Source organism: Saccopteryx bilineata, chromosome 1, assembly GCF_036850765.1.
Source record: "Saccopteryx bilineata isolate mSacBil1 chromosome 1, mSacBil1_pri_phased_curated, whole genome shotgun sequence".
Taxonomy (NCBI): Eukaryota; Metazoa; Chordata; class Mammalia; order Chiroptera; family Emballonuridae; genus Saccopteryx; species Saccopteryx bilineata.
This window is the reverse complement of record NC_089490.1, coordinates 29,615,688-29,629,694: the sequence shown is the minus strand read 5'-3', so window position 1 is coordinate 29,629,694 and position 14,007 is coordinate 29,615,688. Positions and strand designations below refer to the sequence as shown.

Here is a 14,007-nt window from a genome sequence, read left to right as displayed (position 1 = left end):
GACCAAATTTTCAGATGGAGGGCCTGCTATTCAAATGCTTATGGCATTCATAAGCACTAAAATAATGAAAAATGATAGCCTGTGTACCCATGTATCTTTTTAAGGAGCTTTTTTCCTCCATAAAATGTGTGGTTCCTAAAAAGGAAGTTGTAAAGTGCCTATATTAAGTCATCCTGTATTGAAAAGAATGTAAAGCTTGTTAACATGATGTTACAAAAATGTACTTTGATTTGTATTTCAGAAACTAAAAAGAATGTTGAGAATTAAGAAAATGACATTTTTCTTTCTGTCCCATATAATAAAATATTTTTATTCTTTCTGTCTCCTTATACAGTAATATTTTTTGACCTGCCTGCAGTCTTCAGAACATCTTTTCTTTTAAGTAGTGGTATACCTGAGCAGTCACATGTAAACTTCACTGGGACCTGTAGCTCTGCTCTTCTCACTAGTGTCGGTCCGGGGTGATGACATGAAGCTCAACATCTCAACAGAAATGTTTGAGCACGGAATGCTTCGAGTTTTACTTACCAGCAACAGCTACATTTTAGATTCGTGGGAATTCATTTCCATTTCTCCAAAAATGTCCACCCACTCTGAATCCACAGGGTTGTTCTGACAGACCAGCTGTTTGTCAATCAGGTCCTCTGCATCTAGAAATTCGTCATATAGGCTACCCATGTCTAAAATATCTGCTATTGTTAAACGCTCCGAAGCACACTGCCATCATAAGTTAAACATTTCCTTCTCAGGGAAAATGGTTTAAAGCACACAGGTAATTTGAACTGGTGAAATCAAACTTATTTGGATTCCAAATAAGTTATAGTTCTAGTAAAGAAATTAAGAAAGTCCTGTTTTAATTAACTTGGATGCCCTTTTTTTTAAAAAAAATTATTGATTGATTTTTAGATAGAAGAGAGAGGGATAAAGAGTGGGGAGAAGCCGAAAGCATCAACTCGTAGTAGTTGCTTCCTATATGTGCCTTGACTGGGCAAGACGGGGTTTCGAACCAGTGAGCTCAGCATTCCAGGTCGACACTTTATCCACTGTGCCATCACAGGTCAGGCCAGGCTGCCCTTGTCTGTTGACATTTTTTTTTTTTTTAGGATAGAAGCAGTCTTATTTCCAAAAAATGAGTCCCTTATCTGCTGTATGAGTTTTGTCTCAACCTCTACATAATATTGAACTGCTCAGGTGCAGTCTGTTCACCCTTTTCCAGAATCTCTCTGGCCTCTTCAAAGACCATCAAACAGGCTTGGAGAAATGGCACATAAACTCCTGTTTTTCTGTAATTCTTTTCTCCATTCTCATCCTCAGTATATTTCCAAGTCAAAGAAGAACATTCGTCTTGTCCCACACTTTGAGAATATGATTGTATGGCAGGCCAACATGTTAGCATCTTTTCTATGGCTGGAAGCAGTGACACTCACCTTGTAGGCACGTGGCTACAGAGTTTCTCTCCTTCCATTTCTACAAAGTAAAAAAAAAAACCATTATGTGCTTTTGTGCATTTTGAGGAAACTGAAAAGTGACCAAAAACTTTCATTATGAAAGTCTCAATATCACATTGAATTAAGCCAATCATACCCCTTCTAGCACTGTTAAATACAAGCTGTGTAGGACATTGAATAGGTAAGATCTTTTCGTTATCTTTGTTAAGAAGTTTACAGATTGGATGGAATTTGTCAAAATTTACATTTGCACTGTCTGATGAATATGCAGACAGATGAGCTAAGTCTAGTTTGTATTTGGACAAAATATTAACAATCTTTTGTTTTTTGATTTCAGCAGTTTCATTAAAAATCCTCACAGGTATCAAGATGATTTGAAATTCCATTTTTCAACTCAAAGTACCTAAGGGCTAAAGGGAATTTTTTTTCTTGCCATGGTGCATCATTTGAAGCCGAGACACTGTAGAAAACCTGGTTATTGAGGAGAAATGACAAAATCAGCTCCATCTATAAGGGGCCAACACATCTGTTATCAAAATTTTTCCTTTTGCTCGCCCACAGGATATTTTAGTTGCAACCTCTGAATCAGAAAATGTAGCTTTTGTTTCATAGGTCAAGAGAACTATATGATAATGCCTGTTTGTCCATGTGGAATGTCCAAGCTAATTCAGCAGCTGCTGCTTTGTCTTTTGGGGACATGAAAACACTTCTGATTGGTTTAGAAGCACATGCCTGTCTCATCCTGGACTCGTGAGATACAGACTCCACACGTGCTTTTGCAGCCCCTCCCCCATCGCACCCCATTCCAAATTCTTTGCTGCACGCTGCGCAGTATGCTCTGCTTGGGTTGTTCACCTTCCTAATGCACTTGTAGATGTCCTTCCATCTGTCAGGAAAAGAACATAGTCGTTTCGCTTTCTTTTTCGACGATGGGATCATGCTTGTGTTGCTATTATAATCATTCTCATTTTCACAATCTGACCACTTAGAAAACATGGTCATTATATTCATAATGTTAAAAAGTTAAACTAGTGCTACCATTATAGAAAGCACAACAGTTAATCCACAGGCGAAGTCAAAGATGATTTGTTAATATTCATAATTATAGCACACTAAGTCACATCACCCTGAGTGACGCAACAATGAACAGATAAACCATTATTGTGAACCACAAACTATGGCTGCCAACATCAACGGTCTGGGGAAAAGCGGGTAAGAGCAAGCACAGAAGGCGTGTAATCTGTGCCATATCCATTTGACACTAAAGACAGTGTTGCTGTCAGTTCCTCATTGCTGGACCACTGTATGGGTTTTGTACTTTTCTTCCAACCTTCCACACTCATTGCCAGAAACCAGGACCTTTTTTCACACTCCAGGGAAGGGTTTGCTGGGATACTCTCAATGCGCAAATCGGGATGGCTAGTTACTAAGTTCCCCACTAACTCAAGGGCTAGGTCTCCAGAGGCAGGAGGATGAGCACAGGGAGCTGGAGACTCCTCACCCTGCTACCACAGATGGCCTAGACCTCCATGATGTTTCTCACAAGTTCCCCTTCTTTAAAGGTGATGAAAACAGAGCCTTTCCTTTTGTTAGACTCTGGGGCCAATGAAAACTCAATGCCCTCGATCTGGAAACACAGGCAAAGCTGAGGGTTGGCCCTTCCCCTTGCTCAGGACCTAAAGGGAACTCACCAGGGAGAAGGCATCCAAAAGCCAGAGGGGACCAGAAAGAAGACCAGCTGAGAAAAACTCCAGCTAGACGAGGAAGGAAGGGAAAAGCGGCCACAAGGGGCTGGTGGAGAGTATAAACCACACCTGGAGAGACACCTCACCAAACTTCTCCAAGTACTCCCTTATCTCCTCACCAGTGGCTTTGGGCTTCAAAGCCTCACAAAGATTTTCTTCACAGAATCTTTTTTCATGGCTATAGCTTTTGGGGGGTTCATGCTGTAGCACCCAACCGTGCTTCTTCTGGTTTGGTCCTACAGAAGAGTAGGTTTGCTCAGGCCCAGCGGGTTTGGGGACCTTCAGTACTAAAACCAGACATGAGGGATTTCCTGGGAAGCAGCCCCTTCACTAATAATCATAATGAAAGGATTTCCCAGGTCAAGGGACTCACAGCACTAGAACTGGACTGTGGGGTATCCCAGGAATGGGACTTTTTTGCTAATTGCTAATACGGAGATAATTACTTCTGAGAAGGGGGTCAGGCAGCCCCTGGTTCTAATTCTCACCGGCATTTCCTAGCAGCATGACCCAGGGCTGCTCCCTTCTGTTTGAGCCACAAGACTACCACAGGTACACCAAATATTTCATCCCCTCCAAACACACCACACTGACTCTGACTTCCAGATTTTCAATAAATCTGAAATCGGGCTGGTTTACCTATCTGCTCATAGATCAGTCCTCACACCCTGTCCTGTCAGTCCCGATCTGAGACTTGCTTCCTCTGGAGGTAAAGCAGCAGGGATTAAGACAGGGGTCCCCAAACTACGGCCCGTGGGCCGCATGTGGCCCCCTGAGGCCATTTATCCAGCCCCTGCCGCACTTCCGGAAGGGGCACCTCTTTCATTGGTGGTCAGTGAGAGGAGCACTGTATGTGGTGGTGCCGCAAAGTGCAGCGTCGCTCACAGACAGTACTACTTCCGGTGACACAGGACACACGTCACGGCTCCGGAAGCGCTTCATATCACTTGTTATGGCTAGCAGTGACAAATATGAAACCAGACATTGACCATCTCATTAGCCAAAAGCAGGCCCATAGTTCCCATTGAAATACTGGTCAGTTTGTTGATTGAAATTTACTTGTTCTTTATTTTAAATATTGTATTTGTTCCCATTTTGTTTTTTTACTTTAAAATATGTGCAGTGTGCATAGGGATTTGTTCATAGTTTTTTTTATAGTCCGGCCTTCCAACGGTCTGGGGGACAGTGAATTGGCCCCCTGTGTAAAAAGTTTGGGGACCTCTGGATTAAGACCACAGGCTGCAGCGAAGCTGCTGGGCTTGGAATCCTCACTGCTCCACCCCCTACTCACTGTGCGATCTCCTCTAGTGACTGACTCTTCTCCAGCCCTAGTTTATGTGGACTGACATACAATGCCTATCTTATCGCATCTTTGGATGGTTTTCCCAATCCTCACATTCAACAAAGTATGTAGTGCAGTGCTCCACATGGGCACAAAAACAGGTAATAAATGTCTACCATCCTCTACCTGGACCAGGCCGACCCATACACTTTCTACTCCGCGCCTAAATCTTTACAAGAGCAAGTCCCTAAACTTTAGTTTTCCCCCAGGACAAGTGGCCACGTGCGGCCCAGACAAACTGATTGTGATCATGCTGTTCTTTAAGAAAGCAACTCCTCAGCCCTTCCTCAGCCCTTATCAGAGTACACAGCTTACCTTCCCCACACTGGCTGCATTTCTAAAGAGGATAAACCCCAACCCTCTTGATCTTCCAGTGTTGGGGTCCATTTTTATAGGATGATCAATGACGACCTCTCCAAATTCGGTAACATAGTCTTTTGGGTGCTTGTGGCTGCCATTTCCAGAGCCGTTTTCTGAAATGGCAGGGTGAGGCACCTAGCAACAAGAAATCTTAACAAGGAAGCTGTGAGTTTAGAATGTCTTAGAAGGAATCCATGAGCTAAGGAAGAGCTGGATTTTCCAAATCTTTCACTGGAAAAATTATAAATAAAGCCACTGTCCGCAGCCAAGATCTACACCCACACACCTAGGTCCTTACTGAAAGACTACCTTGGAAAGATGTTAACAAACCAACACTACCTCCTGACTGAAATCTCAGCTCCATGTGGGCCCTAACAAGTCTCAAGACCCTGGCACCCCCGGGACGGGCGAAGGAAAGGCCAGGCAACCTCACCCACCAGGCCCTGGGTATTCCTCCCAACTGAGAGCTTTTGTTTGTTTTTAAACCAAAGACACAAAACCAACCCTCGCATTAAAATGTTACGCGAATGTTTATCTCTGTCTTATCCTGAACCCAGATGTCATTCTCAAGACACTTGCCCTTCCTGGAGCGGAGACTGCGGTCGGACTGTGACTCCATCCCCAGCTGCAGGGGAGGATGGAGACCCCAACTTCGACCCGGCTTGCCCCAGGTCCAAGCGCACACCTTCCTCTCGACCACCCGGCCCTCCCCGCTAGGTGGTTTCGGGACGACCCCGAAGTCCACCCAACAACTCCCACCCACCCCACAGCACCTACACCACGTCCTCCTGGGTCCTGCCGCAGGCCATCTGGTCAGCCTCGGCGGCCTCCTGGTGCCAGGTCAGGGACTCCTGGTCCCTGCAGACGATCCGAGACGATCCGCCTTCAGGGCGGCCTCGTGCTGGTGGTCTCCATGGGCCGGTCTCCCTCATCGGCCTCTGACATACGGGGCAGACCCGGCCGCTAGGCTCAGCGCGGTGGTCGCAGTGGACGCCGCAGAGCCGGACCTACCACTAAGCCGCCTCAACAGACACATCTGGCTTTGGCAGAAGCGGGCGGCCGCATTTATAAGGCCCAAGTTGAAGGGCGATCCCTCCTCGCCAAAGTTCGTTTTCATTGGCTGAGCCTGCCTGACACTCAATCATGCGCCGGCGTCCCATTGGCTTCAACGGCGCGCGCTCTAAATTGGGGGAATTTGCGCTTTTAGAACTCAGAGGGGCCAGCGCCGCGAAGGGTCCCGGACCCAGAGGGATGACTGCCTGTCCCCATTCACGGGAAGGCCAGGATGTCGCCCGTCCATCTGCTGATGACGCAGCCTCTCGTCACCGCGCACCGCTGTCAGGGCTTCACGGAACTGAAAAAAGAGCCGAAAGTAAGACAAAACCAGTGCAGGCGGTGGCGCAGTGGATAGAGCGTCGGACTGGGGACCCTGAGGTCGCCAGCTTGAGTGCGGGCTTGGACCCAAGATCCTTGGCTCTAGCAAGGGGTTCCTCTGTCTGCTGAAGGCCAGTGGCCAAGGCACATATGAGAAAGCAATCAATGAACAACTAAAGTGTCGCCACGAAAAACTGATGATTGATGCTTCTCATCTCTCTCCGTTCCTGTCTGTCCCTGTCTATCCCTCTCTCTGACTCTCTCTTAGTCTCTGTTAAAAAACAAAACAAAACAAAAAAACCAGTGCACATCCCTCAAGTCAAACACCCTAAAGCAAATTCAAGGAAAGTGGGTATAAATGAGAAAAGTATAATTAAGCAAAAGTCAGTTTTTGCAAAGGCAAAGCAAATAACTAAAATTCAAGGAGATGAATTTAAGAAGAGATAAAATGTGAATCGAATTTAAATTTGGGGTATTTATACCGATTTCTATTTTAGAGCTCGATAAGCGAAAATTCACTGTCAATAAAAATCAAGCTTTTCTTATTTCACTGCCTTTCCTAGAAAAGGCAGCAGGGGGCACTAGATGCTCTGGTTTCGTTAGGGTAGGCAAGGCGTTTTATCCTTGTCAAAGTGATTTTCAAGCATCAGTTTACTCTTAAGGGATAGTTTAAAAACTTAGCAGTAAATAGGAAAACAGGGAGATTGTCTATGTAGAAGAATGTTTATTCGAAAAAAGTTAATTTCTCCATTGCGACCTGTTGACTAAGGAGTAGTTTTCTGAAATATTGTATGTGGGGGGGAGAGGCAATTATAGGACATAAAGAGGAATTTTGACGGCTCTGAAAAAGGCAGGGCAGTGAAGAGTGACAACAAGACAGCAACAGACCCCCTGTCCTAGGCCTGAATTTTGGACCTATTTGGAACTTCTGCCAAGGACATGGGACTTTCCACGCTAAAACTGGGACTAAGGGATTTCCCAGGACTGGGGACTTTCCTATAAACAATAATAACAACTAACATTTAATGAGTATTTATTATGTGCCAGCTACCTTCTAGGCATCTTTAGGTATCAACTTCTTTGATCCAATGTCATGCCCATTTTACAGAGGAAGAAACTGAGGCAACTTGCCAAAGGCCATGCAAACAGCTGAGAAGAGTTAGATTCAGGTTTAAGGAAAGAGTGTGGTGGGCTGTGACATCATTCTGCCTGGGTTCAAATCATGGCTCCATTGCATATATTAACTAATACAGAAAAGCACATAACATTATGACTGGCACATAGGAAATAATCAATAGTGTTTGCTGTTATTAAAAGAATAGTCCTTGCTTTGTGAGAGCTTAAAATCTATTTCAAGAGGCGCTTTGATTTATAAAGCAGTAGATGCAGGTAAGTGTGCAGAAAAGGGAACCCCTGTGAAACAGGCCTGGGTCACAGGATGCTCAGAGTGGCACCTACTTAAAATGCTACCTGAGCAACTGGCATTAGCCACTGATCATGAATGGCTTGAGCTAATCATTACATATTTTGTTTTTCATTATCATATGGGTTTCTGTGTGTGTTTAACTAAAGCTGTAGCCAATTTTGATTAGTCACTAAAGTTCTCCTAAGGCAGCAGTTCTCAACCTGTGGGTCGCGACCCCGACAGGGGTCGAACGACCAAAACACAGGGGTCGCCTAAAGCCATCGGACACAGGGGTCACCTAAAGCCATCGGAAATACATATTTTATTTAAAAATGTGATGGCTTTAGGCGACCCCTGTGTTTTGGTCGTTCGACCCCCGCCGGGGTCGCGACCCACAAGTTGAGAACTGCTGTCCTAAGGAATAGTGTAGTATCTGCTTTTTTTTAGCTGGAAGGAGCATTTATTAATTTTTTGGAGGAAGCATTTGTTAATTTCACAAATAGATACCTGTTCATATCAAGTCCTAGAATAGGACTCAGAAATAAACGTGGTGCCGATTCAGAGACTTACTCTGGAATGAGGAGGTTGGGAAGGGATATTATTTTAATGGAAACCTGAAGTCTGAGAGGGAGCCAGCAGGCAAGGAGTCAGGGGAACCATATTGAAGGCAGCAGGACTGGCCTGAGAAAAGGCCGTTGGTGGGAAAAGGGCTTCATGCATTATGAGAACCAAATGACGGTATTTGGTTGGGACTGTGGAACTGAATTAGAAGCAAAGTGAATTGGTTCCGTAACAAGCTGTGCTCACAAAGAGCTAATAAGTGTGGTGTCTTGCCTCTGCATCTTCTATTTCAATCATCTGGACTCTGCAGTCTCCAGATGTTACTGCATGGAAACTTGACGTCATGGGTAAGAGGTAATCTTTGTGCTCAGCTTGTTTTTCATTGGGTGACCTTAACTGAGTTTAATACTGTGTGTCTGTGTGCACTTACATCCAGAAGAGCCTCTGTCTTGAGTGAAATGACTCATCACTCTTCTATTTTGCTTAACAGTAGAAGAATTATGTTCTTTTCTATTGCAACATGGGTTTACATACCTTCACTAGCATACATGTCTAATTTCATCTTACCCAAATAGATTTCTTGGAAATGAAAAACAAAAACAAATATTAATGATAGCTCAATCTTTTCTATTCCATTAGTCTCCATGGGGCCACTACTGTACTTGTAGTATTTGGGGTGTAGAAATCAAACAGAAAATTGGTTTGGTGAGAAAGAGGACTTGATGTACAGGGTCAGTCCATGTGACTTCTTCAGGTCACTTTGAGCAAACAACCCTTAATGTAATAAAATTGTATCTTTGAGGAAAAGCAGGTTATCTTGTCTGATAAGGCTGCCTTTACTCATTACATTAACGTTCTGATAACTCATTTTAAACATGTTTTTAATTTAAAAGAGAAAGTCCGAAGAGAAGAGGTAGGCTGAAAAATAGGTCATGGTAATGCTTGAAAACATGCAATTGAGGAACATTTTTATTTTTTTCTTTTTCTTTTCTTTTCTTTCTTTTTTTTGAGGAACATTTTTAAAATCCTCTCTATAGTGCAGTAAGATTCACTGTAAAGGTGAAATTGGGTCCAAGTTTAATGAGAGGAAAGATTTCTCTCTACTTTCTTCTTACAGTTCAATTTAAGAGGCTAATTGTTATAGCAAGTTTAAGTGGTGTCTCCAACAAATTTCTAGGGAAGAAGGTAGTGAATCTGAAAGGAGCTGAAATTCAAGTCAGGTGTAGGTGAAGTGTTAATTTTTTAAAAAATTCATTTTAGAGAGGGGAGTGGGGAGAGAGAGGGAGAGAAGGCTGGAGGAGCAGGAAGCATCAACTCCCATTGTGCCTTGACCAGGCAAGCCAGGGGTTTCAAACCAGTGACCTCAGCGTTCCAAGTCGACGCTTTATCCACTGCGCCACCACAGGCCAGGCAAAGTGTTATTTTTAAAATGGAACAACACATCTGTAATACCTTGGGCTGGTTCTGGAAAACCTAGCAGTATTTGTATAACTCACCTTCTCAGGCTAAAATTTAGTGAAGATTATTGAGATGATGATAGGAACAAATTGCATCATTTATCAAATTACTTTTAAATTTTTTGCTAAATTATTCCAATTAACAAAATGGTTAGCTTTTAGGCTTTAAGTTCAGTTAGTGAAGCTTCGAGGCTAGGAGCCTGCCAGATCAGTAAGAAACGGCAAGGCCTCTCCCTCACAGTGACTGGGGCTGTGGCCAGAATGGAACAGGATGCTTTGTGTCGGTCCCTTTTTGCACAGGAGGTGTCTTTACAGACAGGACGTTAGGAAATGTTTTTTCCTTTTTCTTAAATATCTCCTTGGAGTCTTCTGAGATGCCTAATTCAGTGGTTCCCAAACTTGCTGCCCCATGGAACCATTTGAGTATCTTTAAAAACTCCTGATATATGCCTGACCAGTGGTGCTGCAGTGGCTAGAGCATCGACCTGGGGCGCTGAGGTCCCAGGTTTGAAACCTTGAGGTCACCAGCTTGAGCATGGTGTTGCCTGCTTGAGCGTGGGATCATCGACATGACCTCATGGTCGCTGGCTTGGAGCCCAAGGTTGCTGACTTGAGCCCATGGTCACTGGCTTGAACTAGGGTCAGTGACTTGGCTGGAGCCCCCCTAACCCCAAACCGCATCAAGACACATATGAGACGCAATCAATGGACAACTAAAAGTACCGCAACTACAAGTTAGACTTCTCTCTTCCTTCCTGCCTCTCTTTCTCTCTCTGTCCCTCAAAAAAAAAAATAAATAAAAAGTCAAAACTACTGATGCCTGGCTCGTTCTCACCTACAGTTTTGTAATTTACTTGGTATAGGCTGCAACCTAGACATGGGGAGTGTTCTTAAAATTAATATTTTTAGGCTTGGCCGGTTGGCTCAGTGGTAGAGCGTTGGCCTGGCGTGCAGAAGTCCTGGGTTCGATTCCTGGCCAGAGCACACAGGAGAAGCGCCCATCTGCTTCTCCACCCCTCCCCCTCTCCTTCCTCTCTGTCTCTCTCTTCCCCTCCCACAGCCGAGGCTCCATTGGAGCAAAGATGGCCCAGGCGCTGGGGATGGCTCCTTGGCCTCTGCCCCAGGCGCTGGAGTGGCTCTGGTCGCGGCAGAGCGACGCCCCGGAGGGGCAGAGCATCGCCCCCTGGTGGGCAGAGCGTTGCCCCCTGGTGGGCGTGCCAGGTGGATCCTGGTCGGGCGCATGCGGGAGTCTGTCTGACTGTCTCTCCCCATTTCTAGCTTCAGAAAAATACAAAAAAAAAAAATTAATATTTTTATATTAAGATAATTATAGATTGACATGCTTACATGCTGTTGTAAGAAATAGTACAGAGAGCCCTGGCTGGTTGGCACAGTGGTAGAGTGTCAGCCCAGCATGTGGAAGTCCTGGGTTCAATTCCCAGCCTGGGCACACAGGAGAAGCAACTATCTGCTTCTTCACCCTTCCCCCTCCCTCTTCTCTTTCTATCTCTCTATTCTCCTCTCACAGCTATGGCTTGAATAATTCAATCAAGTTGGCCCCAGGTGCTGAGGATGGCTCCATGGCCTTGCCTCAGGTGCTAAAATATCTCAGTTACAGAGCAATGGAGCAGCAACCCCAGATGAGCAGAGCATTATCTGGTAGGCAACTTACAGGATGGGTCCCAGTCAGGGTGCGTGCGGGAGTCTGTCTCTCTGCCTTCCTGCCTCTCACTTAAAAAAAAGAAAAAGGAAAAGAAATACTACGGAGATGCCTAATACCCTTTACCCAGTGCCCTTATGGTAACATTTTGCAGAACTATAATACAGTCTCATAACCAGGATAATGACACTGTTACAGTCAAGATACAGAACATTTTCATTATCACAAGGATCCCTTTCTCACATTGAGATTTTATAATCACACTCACTTTCTCACCCACTCCAACCCCCTCATTAACTTCTGGCGACCACTAATCTGTTCTCTATTTCTATAATTTTGTCATTTCAAGAATATTATAAAAATGGAGTACATAATCCAGTACATAATCTTTGGGAATTAGCTTTTTTCACATGATATAATACTCTGGAGATGCATCCAGGTAGTTACATATATCAGTAGTTACTTCCTTTTTATTACTGAGTAATAGTCCATGGTATGGATGTGCCACAGTTTTGTTTAACCATCTCAATTGCATTCAGGGTTTTGCTATTAAGGATCAACTGCTATAAGCATTCATATAGATTTTTTTGTGTGTGTGAACATACTTTGTCATTTCTCTGGGATAAATGCCCAGGAGTAGAATTATTGGGTTGTATGGTAAGTGTTGTTTTTAATAAAAATGCTAAACTATTTATCAGAGTGGTTTGTGAAGAAAAATCAAAATGGTATTGATATTGTCAAGAGAACAATCTAAAATGAAGCCAGAAGGCCTCCAGGAAGCTCAGATAACACCTCCCCCCATGTGAAACTGAACGTTTTAACTAGGCTAACTCACAAACAGATACATCCTGATATAGTTCCTGGAACTGGTTCTGCACTGCATCACTGACCTCTCTATGAAGAAATAAAATTTTCACCTAGCAATAGACACAAAGCAATCAATGCTATATATAGCACAGTGTAAGTCTGCACGGCAGCACCAGTGACAGCTCTTTCAAAACTACTTGTGTAATCCCTATGGGAGCCCCCCTTTTTCTGTCTTTGTAAACACAATTCTTTTTCTTTATTCTTTATAACACAATTTGGATTTCCACTCATATCCGTATATCCTGAATTGCAATTCCTAAGATCCAAGTACAGCTTCTGTTACCTTGCAGTTGTTGGTCAAAATGGGTCGACTTATATGGCGTCAGGAGTGGGATCCAGAGTGACTTCTGTCCTCCTCAAATAAGGTACCTCTAAGAGTCCATTACACTCTATCATGTCCCTGGTGGTCCTGGATTGCTGAGGTAAGTCCTCCTGGACCCTAACTACCCACCTCGGCTGAGGCTCGGACCTCTGTGGGTGTTCTTTGTTACCAGCATTTTGTCTGCGGGACTTAAAATGCCTATCTGCTGAGTCATCACTGTTTGAAAAGTGGAAAGTGTGCTCTCTAAGGGAATGGGTTCCGGACAGCCTCCTCCTAGAACGGCTGCTGGACTTATGTACAAAAATTATAGGTCCTTGTCCTTTAAATTGCTCTCACTGGTCCATAATGACCTGGGACAATCGACGGTTAAACTGTTCAACTTGGACTCTTGAGAATCCCACAAGTTAGTCTATCTGCACAATCAATTGGAAAGAAACTACAAAACTCAGTAACCTGAATGGGGAGCGTATTTTAATGGCTGTTTTGAAGACTTTACGCATATAAATGATTTAAAAATTGCTTCTTCCCAAAACACAAATCCTAAATTAACCAAAGCAAATTCCAAGTTGTCTCAGAAATTTACTAAACTTGAAGAGACTTTTAATGTTCTGATGTCTCCTTATCTGCACCTTCTGCTCTTTCGCCTCCTGCCCATCTGCCCCCACTTCACACTTCACTCACTAAAACTCCCCTTTTCCATGGGGCTGGCCTTCCCGCTCCATTTCAAGTTAAACTGTCAGATAGCACAATCCTATGGTAGACTTTTTCTGTCGAGGGTGAGAGCCATGAACAAAGCCTGAAAGCTAGCTAACCGTCTTCATGCAGAGGCTTTTGCTTGAGTTATTGATTGGAAGAAAATTTTTAAATGTTTTTAAAAACCAAATGAAACTGGTTTTAATTAGCATGATAGATATATGCTAATTAAAATATGAAAATATTTTTAAGCATTGTTTCAGCATAGATGGTGTCAATGATGACACCTCAGTACATTTTAATTCGACCTTTGGTGAGGGTCTGTAACAGCGGTTCTCAACCTGTGGGTCGCGACCCCGGCGGGGGTCGAATGACCAAAACACAGGGGGTCGCCTAAAGCCATCGGAAATACATATATTTTTTTAAATGTATTGTATAATAAATATGTATTTTCCAATGGCTTTAGGCAACCCCTGTGTTTTGGTCATTCGACCCCCGCCGGGGTCGCGACCCACAGGTTGAGAACCACTGGTCTATAAGAAGAACTTGAACAACAGGTAAAAAATTGTAACTTAATTGGGCCACCATGCAAACCCATGATTTAATGAAATGAGCAGCTCACCTGAGCTATCCAAAAAGATACCAAAAGAAAGCTAAACCAGCCCTAAATGCACAAATGTAGGCAACCCAAATAATGAGCCTACATTTATAGCAATTGATGGCTAAATCCATCTTTCAAAGTCCTCAAAGCAAACGACCCTTCAGAGGGGTCT

General features: G+C 43.8%; 1 pseudogene; it reads left to right on the top strand.

Annotated features, from left to right (window-relative positions):
* The first annotated feature begins 8,578 nt into the window (after positions 1–8,578).
* The window catches only part of LOC136319179 (c-Myc-binding protein pseudogene), a 65,904-nt pseudogene continuing 60,475 nt past the window's right edge, over positions 8,579–14,007 (top strand).